The sequence below is a fragment of the Mytilus edulis genome, chromosome 6, assembly GCF_963676685.1.
Source record: "Mytilus edulis chromosome 6, xbMytEdul2.2, whole genome shotgun sequence".
In the NCBI taxonomy this organism is placed as follows: domain Eukaryota; kingdom Metazoa; phylum Mollusca; class Bivalvia; order Mytilida; family Mytilidae; genus Mytilus; species Mytilus edulis.
In genome coordinates, this window is record NC_092349.1 from 23,771,515 (window position 1) to 23,782,159 (window position 10,645).

A 10,645-nucleotide genomic window follows, 5' to 3' on the forward strand; every position below is an offset into this window, starting at 1 on the left:
TTTTTTTTTTTATCTAAAATCTGATTTATTGCACTATTGCTGTTATAATTAATACCATGTCTACAGCATTTGACAGGGCATCCCTGAAGCGTTAGTTTTACTGAACAAACAGGGAGATTGTTCAGTAAATTATTAATAATAATAATAAATGGTTAGATTTACATGTTACAATATTGTGTATACAGATTAAACAGATTACTACAGAAATTATTTTCCGGAAAAAAATACATTCGTGAACCGCTTTGACTCTGTATATATGCTAGTTGACCTGGTCATGACCTATTGATCAAGGATTACACGATGGAGGCAAATTAACAGTCGAAGCAGTTTGTTGTATATTAATTATGTAGGTGAACATACTTGGTTACGAATTGAAGTACATTATATAAGTATATTTATTTATGAGTATGTGATATATTAAATGAAGGATGCGTCAGAATAGTAGGGGTTTAATCTTTATCACTGATCATGATCATGACGAAGTCTACAACACGTGGTTTTAAGATTAACTAATATAGAGACACATGTATTGCTGAATAAATTAGCATATAGCATATATGCGAGAATAATAATTATATGTATAAGCTTATTTCTTTCAAAATTTTACCATGTTTACCACCTGAAAGTGTCGAAATATTTAAGTAGTTCAAAAAATCTTTTTTGAACAGGGCATACACATCAAAATTTGTAGTTTTATAATTTGAACTGTGAGTGCACTTGTGGATAGAAAATGTAATGAGTGTCACCAACAGATTTATATCATAATAATTGATATCACCGATTTTATATCCTATAATGAGGTTTCTGTAGTTTAGGATATGATGACCTATTTTAACTTTATTTAATAGTATTTTGATCTTTTCCCAAAAAGTTTTAAAGTAACGACATTCTAGGAAAAAATGTTTATAATCTTCTGTTACATTACATAAGTCGCATTTACTGTCTTCTTTTATCTTCCATTGAAAAAGCAATTGTTTGCAAGGAAGGATATGATGCAGCAATTTCCATTTAAATATTTTTAATCTGTTATCTTTTAAATAAGTAAATATAAAGTTAAGCATTGATTTAATTGGAATTAACGAATCTAAATTTAGGACACGTTTCCATTTAAAGAAACCTGGAGGCGTGTCTTCATTTCCACTATTAATGTGTGTGTATATCTGTTTTGTTTCCATTACTTGTAAAATTATTATCTTATTTTTTTCTTTTGTATTGATGCAAAGGTTAAGTTTATTTTTTACTTTTGATTTTATTGATTTTTCTGATTTAAGTACCTTGAGCCATTCATTTGGTAAGGCATAATTAAGTTTTGAAATTTCAAACATTAAATTGGATTTTGAGGATATTTTATTAGATATTATTTCTTGAGAGATATTACCATTTTGGTCTATTATATCGTTAACGTATATAATACCTTCTTTTATCCAATTTATAAAAACTAAACACTTTCCTTGAAATTTTATCAGTTTGTTTCCCCATAAGATTTGTTGTCTAATGTTTTTAAAATTCATATTGAGTTTGGTATTATTTAAATTTTGTACTTTGAACCATGACTTTACAATTTCTAAGTAGAATTTTGGTAAAGTTTTATGTAGGTTTTGTATTGAGTAAATGTTGTCTAGATTCATGTAAAGTAGCATGAAATTAGCACCAAATTTATTAAAGTAAAATGTCGGAATTACTTTCCAGTTAGCAAAATCATCTGCAGTAAGTCTTTTTATCCATGCTATTTGTAGTGCAGTTATATAATTGTCTATATCTGTCATTTTAAGCCCTCCCTCAGTAGTATTTTTGCTAAGGGTGGTTCGTTTGACCTTTTCTCGTTTACCATCCCATATAAAATTGTAGATAATAGTTTTAAACTGTTGAATAAATTCATGTGGTAGGTTTGTGACTGAAGCTAAATATGTAAGGTTAGGTATAAGAAGAGATTTTACAACTGTTATTTTACCTATCATTGTAAGATTTCTTTTTTTCCAATTACTTATTAATTTGTCACATTTCTGTATTATTTTTTCAGTATTCAGCTTATCACATTCAGCTCGATCTGTTCCAAAATAAACTCCTAGACTTTTTATTGGTCCTTTATTCCATGTTATATTTTCAAACTTATCTTTACAATGTTTTAATTTTCCTAACCAAATGCCCTCAGTTTTTGATCTATTTAATTTTAAACCTGATAGCGTTCCAAAGATTTCAATAATATTAAGAGTGTGACGTACTTCATCTTTTGATTTTAGAAAAAGTGTTGTGTCGTCAGCTAATTGAGAAATCTTTAAACTGTGTGTTTTAGTATCTAGCTTAATTTGAAAACCTTTGATGTTGTTGTCTTGTCTTATTCTGCAGGACAAAATTTCTACAGCAATAACAAAAATCAGGGAACTTAACGGGCAGCCTTGTCTAATACCGCGTTTAATGTTATATGGTGATGAGACCCACCCATTGTTTAACATACAACCCGTTATGTCTTTGTACAGAGTTTTAACCCATTTGATAAAAGGATTTGGAAGGCCGAATTTCTTGAGTGCTTCATACATAAATGGCCATTCCAATGAGTCAAAGGCCTTGGAAAAATCTATGAAGAGCAATGCTCCTTCAATATTAAAGTATTCTGCATGGTCTATTATGTCTTGAATTTGACGAATGTTGAAACCTATATATCTATTTTTTATGTAACCATTTTGGTCACTATGGATGATTTTAGTTAGTATTGGTTTAAGACGTTGTGCTAAAGAATATGCCATAAGCTTTGTATCAACATTGAGTAAAGTAATTGGTCTATAGTTGTCTAAAAGAAGTGGGTTTCCCTTTTTATATAATAAAGAGACTACTCCTATTTTTTGTAGTGTGCTCATTTCTTCCTTTTGATAGCATGTGTTAAAAACTTTAACAACAATTTCTTTTAAATTTGTCCAGAAGGTTTGATAAAATTCTACACTGATCCCGTCGATGCCCGGTGATTTATTTAATTTCATAGATTTAATAGCTTCTGTACATTCTTTTATGGTAAGCTCCCCTTCTAGATTTTGAGTTTCCTCATGAGAAAGAGTTTTATCTACTTTTGTTTCTGTTATATATTTTTTTATTTCATTTTCATTAGGATTTGTACTTTTATATAAATTTTCATAGAAGTTTTTTTCTAACTTTAAAATTTCAGATGAATCTATTATAATTTCTCCTTTTTCATTCGTAAGTGCAGAAATATTTTTATGAGTTTGTCTGGATTTTTCAAGGCCTATAAAAAATTTTGTGTTTTTTTCTCCTTCTTCTGTCCATTTTACACGTGATCTAACCTGAGCTCCCTTTGCTTCATTTATGTAAAGGTTCTCTAGTTTTTTCTCAGCATTGTTTATTCTATTTTGAACATTATTATCCTGTAAGTTTTCTGCATTTTCGTTCAATTTTTTTAATGACAGTTCTAATTTAATTATTTCATTTTTATTTTCAGCTTGTTTTTGCCTACAGTATTTAATGGTTATGTCTCTTACTTCAGCTTTAAAAACGTCCCACTTAACTCGAGGATCTACAGCCGTAGTAAGTATTTTTTGTTTATAAGTTTGAATTAAGTTATTAATGAGATTTTGATATTTTTTGTCATTCAATATACTGTTATTAATTTTAAAGAAACCTCGGCCTCTACTGTGTGCTTTGTGTCTTAGCTTTAATGAAATTGCCTGATGATCAGTGTAAGAAATAGCAGCGGGTCTAATATCTGCTGCTGTAATATGTGGTCTTATATCAGAGCTAATAAGAAAATAATCTATTCTGCTTGCTATGTTAAAGTTATTTTTCCTTCTCCAGGTGAACTGTCTTTTGTTTGGGTTAATTTCTCTCCATATATCAACTAACTTATGTTTTTTTATTAATTGTTTCAAACTATTTACAGGTTTATTAAATTTTTGTGTACTTGTACTTTTTCTGTCGTTTTCAGTCAGACTTTCATTTATATCCCCTCCAAGTATTAAAATGCCTAATCTATTATTTTCAATTAAGTTGTTTATTTTTTTGAAGAAAGAATTTCTATTTCTTTGTATATTTGGTGCATAAACATTAACTAAAGTGAAGATGTTATTATCAAGTTCTACATTAATTAGAATAAACCTGCCCTCCTCATCTTTTATTTCATTTATTATTTTGTGATTTATGTTTTCTTTAATTAAAATTGAAACACCTCTGGATAGGGAATTGCCAAAGCTATGGTATATCTTACATTTAGTTTCACTATTTATTACATTTATGTTTTTATCGGTGAAATGGGACTCTTGAATAAACAAGATGTCACATTTTTGATTTTCACACCAAATATATAGTCTGTCTCGCTTTTCTTTTTTCCCTAGCCCTTGGCAGTTCAAGGAGCAAATATTTAAATTATTACTCATCTAAATAATGAACTATACATGTATTAGCAAAGATTACTACAGAGATATACATCATAACAAACTGTTTTAATTTGTTGTATACAATACAACTATGACTAAACGTATAATAGTAGTAATGCATGAGTATATATAATATATATGTATCATTATAATATGTGTTTTTTACAATAATACAGTTTTGTACTTGTGCCTGTATGTAAATGTATATAGGAGCTTGATTTTCAGAAATTACTTTTTCTATTTTCAGATATTTGAATTGTTCAATAAGGAGTGTTCGAGTGCTCAACAACATTATAACTGTGATCAAATGAAATATATTCTCAACAGTTTTTGATGACGTCTTAAATTTTCCATACATTTGAACCTGGAAATGATATCTTTTTGTGTAGAATTCTTTGGAGATTTTTAAATGTTCACTTAACGCTGCTGTACATGTGTGTATCATGTGTTTTAATAAGATATGGATCTGTACTTCAAGTGAATATACTGCGTCAAAATGATTAGCATAGCTGGTTGTGGAATATGTGTGTCTTGATAGTATGGTGCAAAAATATATGAGTGCAATTCGTTTCGTACTTCCTGTGTGTGATGCGATATATGGTGATATACTACATATAGTTGCGTACCATATTTGCAATTTCGTAGGAATATGAAGTGGTTGGTATATTTTCCGATTATTCTTGTTTGAATTGCAGAAAATAGAAGATTTGTTTGTACAATCAGTGCTTACGTGTAATAAAAGCATTTTGGTGATGAACCGAATTAAACAAATGCAGCCTAATGACGTGGATAGTAGAACTAGTGATCGTTTCATTTTGTTAACTAGTGAATAAAAGTTTTTTCTTTTTGTTGGTTTAATGCTTGTTTTAAAATTATCTGTTTCTTTCAGACATATGTTTTTGTTGGTATTTTGTGAATAAACATACATATAAGATAAATTACATATTACACTGTTTTCTATTTCTACATCATCATGATCATCAATTGAGAACATATGATCTAGTTTTGTGTCATATTTCTCTTTTTGATTGGTTAATATACATGTACTACTCTTATCAACACAAATACAATATACAATATGTATAGAGGATAAGTAGTTTTCATTTTCGATATCATTATTCAAACACATATAATCTAAATTATATCGTATTTTTTTTTAATTTTTTTTTTAACATAATAAATAAAAGTCATGAAAAAACATAAAATGAGAACATTGTTTATGTTTACCATAACATCAGTTGGACACATACAATCTATTATTACAAAGAGTTCTTTTTTTTTGTTTGTATTTTACACTATAAATAAAAACACAGAAAAAAAGTAAATATATACAAATGTTCATGGAAATAGGTATATAATTTTACTATTTAATGCTTATAAAATTTATATACATTTAGTTGAGCCGGATGATAGTTAGGGTCCCTTTGGTTTCTGAATATTTGATGTTCGTTCGTGAATTTGGTCAGTTGGTGTTGTTGCTGCGCGTTTGTCTTTGCGTCCATCAGGGGTTCCAACATTGTTGTTTCCTTGGAAGTGAAAGAACAATGTTGATTGATTAGGATTGTCCTCGTTGTCTTTATTAAGTTGTTGTGTACCGGTTTTTTTGCCAGACTTTTTTTTAGCTTTTGCCTTTTTAATTTTATTGTTATGTTTGGATGCTGAAATGCCTTGGTGTTCAGGTTCGTTCATAATGAGAGCTGCATCCTTTTTATTTGAAGCATTATAGCTGAAACTTGCGCTTGTCACATTGAAATTTTGCATAAAAGACGGAGACTGGTTGGTGGTTCCCATCTTTTCAGTATTTGTTTTAAGTTCAGATGTATTTTCATTTTCACTTGTTGAATCTTCAGATTCATGCATGCTAGCATTATTGACGTTGACTGGATGTTCTTGAGCGTGGGCAATAACGGTCTCGAAATTTGGACATTCAGCTTTCTTATGTCCTGGGTTGTTGCATGTTGTACATACCCACTCATTTGGGCATTCTCTGAGCACGTGCCCAGTTTGTAGACATTTGTTACATGTGAGCTGAGATGAATCAGTTTTCTGTTCTTTGTGTAACAAAACGGCCATATATTTACCAATTTTAAGAGTTCTAGGCAAGACCTTTTCCATGGGTTCACAGTATAATATCCTGTCTCCTGTTTGGCAGTTGGTGAGTAAACCGTCCACTCTGAGTCGCTCTCTGTCTAATGAGTGGACTGTCCCTCCAAGATTTTCTACTGCCCTCATAATCTGTCCATCCTCAGCAGAGCATGGGATGTTCTTGACCCTAACACGCCAGTGATGAGGATTGTCATGATCGTATACCTTTGAATTAGGATTGCGGGTATAGATTTTCAAAAGTTTTTTCCTTAAAACCAGTCCCTTTGTTATTAAGGTGTCTCTGTCAGTTTCAGAGTCGGGATAAATTCGCCACATCCCTTTTACCCTTTGCAAACCTCTGAGGTTCCTAGAATTAACAATATGATCAATGGATTTGTAAAGTTCAACATGGTTGAGAAACTGACCTATGCTTGGTTTGACATCACCAAACAGGTCTTTCTCTAGCAGGAAAACTGGCTTAACCGAATCAAGTATCTCGTGTGGGTTCATGGGATTTTCAACCTGATTGTTGGCCATCAGACCGTTTTTCACTGCGTTTTTGTATGACTCTGGTAGGTTTTTAATATGGCTGACATCAGCACTATTGATGTCCGAACTTGCCATCATCAAAATGGTTATTTGTCCGTATATTTGTGAAAAATATTGCAACAGATGGTTATAATACAAGTGTCTACCTAGTATGCACCTATTCAGTATACTTATACTCTGGATTACGTCTTTAAACTATTGATTTTACTTGGATTTATAGGAGCGAAAAAATTTCCGTGGAATACCTTCGGCCCCTTACGTTCATATCCTGTTAAATCATTCAACTAATGTCAATAAGTGTGACAATAATGGTGCATCACCTCTGTATGTAGCAAGTGAGAATGGACACGTTAATGTTGTTAAGATTTGTTACAACATTCAGCTGATGTCAATAGGTGTAACGCTGAAGGTCAAAATCCTGTTAATGTGGCACATGAGAATGAACATTTTGAAATAGAATCATTGTTACTAAAATAAATCCAAGCCAACAATTATGTCACAATGATTAATTGAAATCACGGATCTTTTCATATTTTTGTGTTTTACCAAATTTATACATTGTAATTTTGTTCTGACTGTATACATGGTGTATGTCTTTCTTGAAAAGAGATTTTTGACAGTTTATGATTAACTATGATAACTCTATGTTCTTTAATTTAAATTAACATATAAACAATGAACTTTGGTTTAATGGCACATGGATTATATCATATACTAGAAAATCAGATAAACTATTACATATTCTCTATGTGTTTAAAATAATTGTTAAACAGTGAGATAATAAGTTCAAAAGATTATATGTTATTGTTTGTACATTTTCCAATACTAATCATCATTGATAGAAACAAGTTGATAAAGATCTATAAAAGGTGATCAATTGTTATTGCTAAGTAAAGAATGCCATCGTTCTCAATTGCTTCTGAATTGTAGAAAAACATTTGCATGTTTTTGTTTGACTATACACATTTTTTGTGCCATTTGGATAAATAAACTCATCATAGGTACCATGATTAAATTTTATATTTACGCCAGGCGTGCATTTCGTCTACAAAAGACTCATCATTGACGCTCGAATCACCAAAAAAGTTATAAAGACGTAATAAAGTAAGAAATTGAGGAGCATTGAGGACCAAAATTCCTAAATATTATGCCAAATACATATAAGGTAATATATATGAGGTAGAAAAGCCTTAGTATTTGAAAAGTTCAAATTTTTAGTAAATAGTTAATTTGTAAATATGATCATATCAATGATAATGCATCTGCATCTGCAGAATAAAAATTCAAACTGGATATTTTATTCGCAAACAACAGAGCCATCTCAATGAGTTTATTAGTCCTTAAGAAATTGAAATTTATACATTCATGAAATAAGCATTGTACAACAAACATACAAATATGAATTCAGACAATATCTACACATTGAACTCTGTATTTTAACACTGAGATTGTTATTTCTAAATACTTGTTTATATGTTGTCGTATTGTTGTATACCCAATATCTTTTTATCATTTAGCTTTATATTTGAAACTACTGTCGCCTTGAGTGACCCATCGTTTGACAATGTGACAAAAATGTTTAATAATGATATGTATTGTGTAAAATGTAACAGTTGTATCGAAGATTATTCTTCATTTATATTTTTGCGATTATATATTGTAATATTAAGCCTTCTTTTTTAAGGCTGTTTCAAAGAACAAGAGTGTAAGAGTGACTTAATTTGCATGAATGTTTAGTTGAGCGATCTGTTATATTATTTATAATGAAAGGATATAATTTTTACCAAAACAAATATTTTCTTGTTTGATGTTATATAATGATTTTGACTACGAGAGGGAGATTATATAGTTCATGATATAGCTTCAAAGTCAACTTGCTAAAGTCAAAATATCCTTATATGGGCTATTGCCCATTAACAATGAATGTGTAAGCAATGTTTGAGTTAATGTCTTGTATCTTAAAGACGTTTACAGGCAAAACATATTAGCAAGACTACATCTTAAAATTAATCAAATTTTGCTGAAATTGTTTGAAGACCCTTTATACGAATAGTTGTTCTTTAATGACTAATTTGCAACTAAATAAAAAATCAATTGACTTTCTTGATTTGGCACTTCACCATTTTCTCATACAAATTGCAGACATTTCAATGAACATTAAATATTTCGTAATTCTTACACATTTTCTACCTTTGCATCCTTGGAGGTCGGGGTAATTCCTCGTAAGATGTTCGTACTGACAGTCTAACTTGAGTTTGAAAGACGTCCATAATCAATTGTAAATATCCTTCTGTTTCTCAGTGTCGGACAATTGGCATTTATTGTAAAACTGATAGACATTAGTATTCACAGCATTTGGATTGACACTTTTATTGTACAAACAACATCATACTGGAGTGTGACCTTAGTAGTGAACGTATTATTCAGATTGGATTCCGAAAGATTTCCGGATACAGATAAAGATATAAGATTGGACTCATATTTTGACAGTTAAGTTGACAGTAATATTTGTGTAAAACTTCTTGTAAACTTTTGTATAGTAAATATTGTTAAATTTTATTATTGATTTGTGTCTTTTGTTGGTTACAATTTAAAGGTAATTTCTGGCCGTAACACTAGATAAATATATGTCTTGTATATTATATATTTCTAAAAAAAAAAAGCAATCAATGCCAATAGGGTAAAAACAATTGTTTATGGATTTTGGTCCCATTTTGATTAGGTCCTTCATAATATCTGAATTAAAAATTCTTGTTTTTGGAATCTTTCAAAATTGTAATGCGACAAAATCTTTTAAATCTTGATAGAACACTTTTTTTTTAATTTTATGCATTTTAAACATATGATACATGTACATAAAAAGTAAGTCAATGTGATTTACATGTGTGCTCTTTATTGACTTTTTTTTACTTGAAAATCATGTGTCGGAGCTCGGTGACTTAACGTAGACAGCCAATCATCCACATTGAAGTTGATGCATAATAGATGCACTGTGAATTCAAAGGTCAGCCCCAATACAAAATAAATAAAAACAAATTGAATGGATTAATTTTAAAGTCTGGAAACGTCTGGAGTAAGTCAGTTTATACTTTTCTTATATTGTGCATGTAATTTTCTATAATTAACCAATCATTTAACTGATATACCTAGTGATGATACCGAGTTGATTTTAATATTTTGTTTTCATGTTGATTTTTGTTGAGGTGTGTGTGCTTATAATTTAGATTTTCTATGTAATGAAATTGTATCCTTTGCTGCAAAACATGCAAATTATGTAAAAACTGTTTACTTGAAGTATTACATGTTTGTTACAAAAACCATGAAAAAAAGAAAAAAAAATCATTTCCTGTATGTATAGAATAAAACGACAAAAAATTACTTAGGTCATGTACTGTTATATTTCTACCAAAATTAGAAAAAGACACTTTTATGTAATAACGTGTCTTTTAAGAATTTAAAATTTCATAAAATGTTCTTTTAGCAATGATGATTTTTTTTTCTAATACCAGTACAGTAATAATGTAAATAAATGAATCAGCGTATAGAAATCATTTGTAGATCTAGACCAATTATATATATGATTGTATATTATATCAGTAGCGTGATATCTTAGAATTGTTTTCCTTGTGACC

General features: G+C 29.8%; 1 long non-coding RNA gene across 1 annotated transcript; it reads left to right on the forward strand.

The window, feature by feature from the left end:
• Positions 1-199: 199 nt before the first annotated feature.
• Positions 200-5,317, forward strand: LOC139527377 (uncharacterized). The gene is made up of 3 exons (XR_011665347.1): positions 200-346; positions 3,449-3,534; positions 4,627-5,317. It is a non-coding gene; the product is annotated as an uncharacterized lncRNA (long non-coding RNA).
• The last annotated feature ends 5,328 nt before the right edge of the window (positions 5,318-10,645 follow it).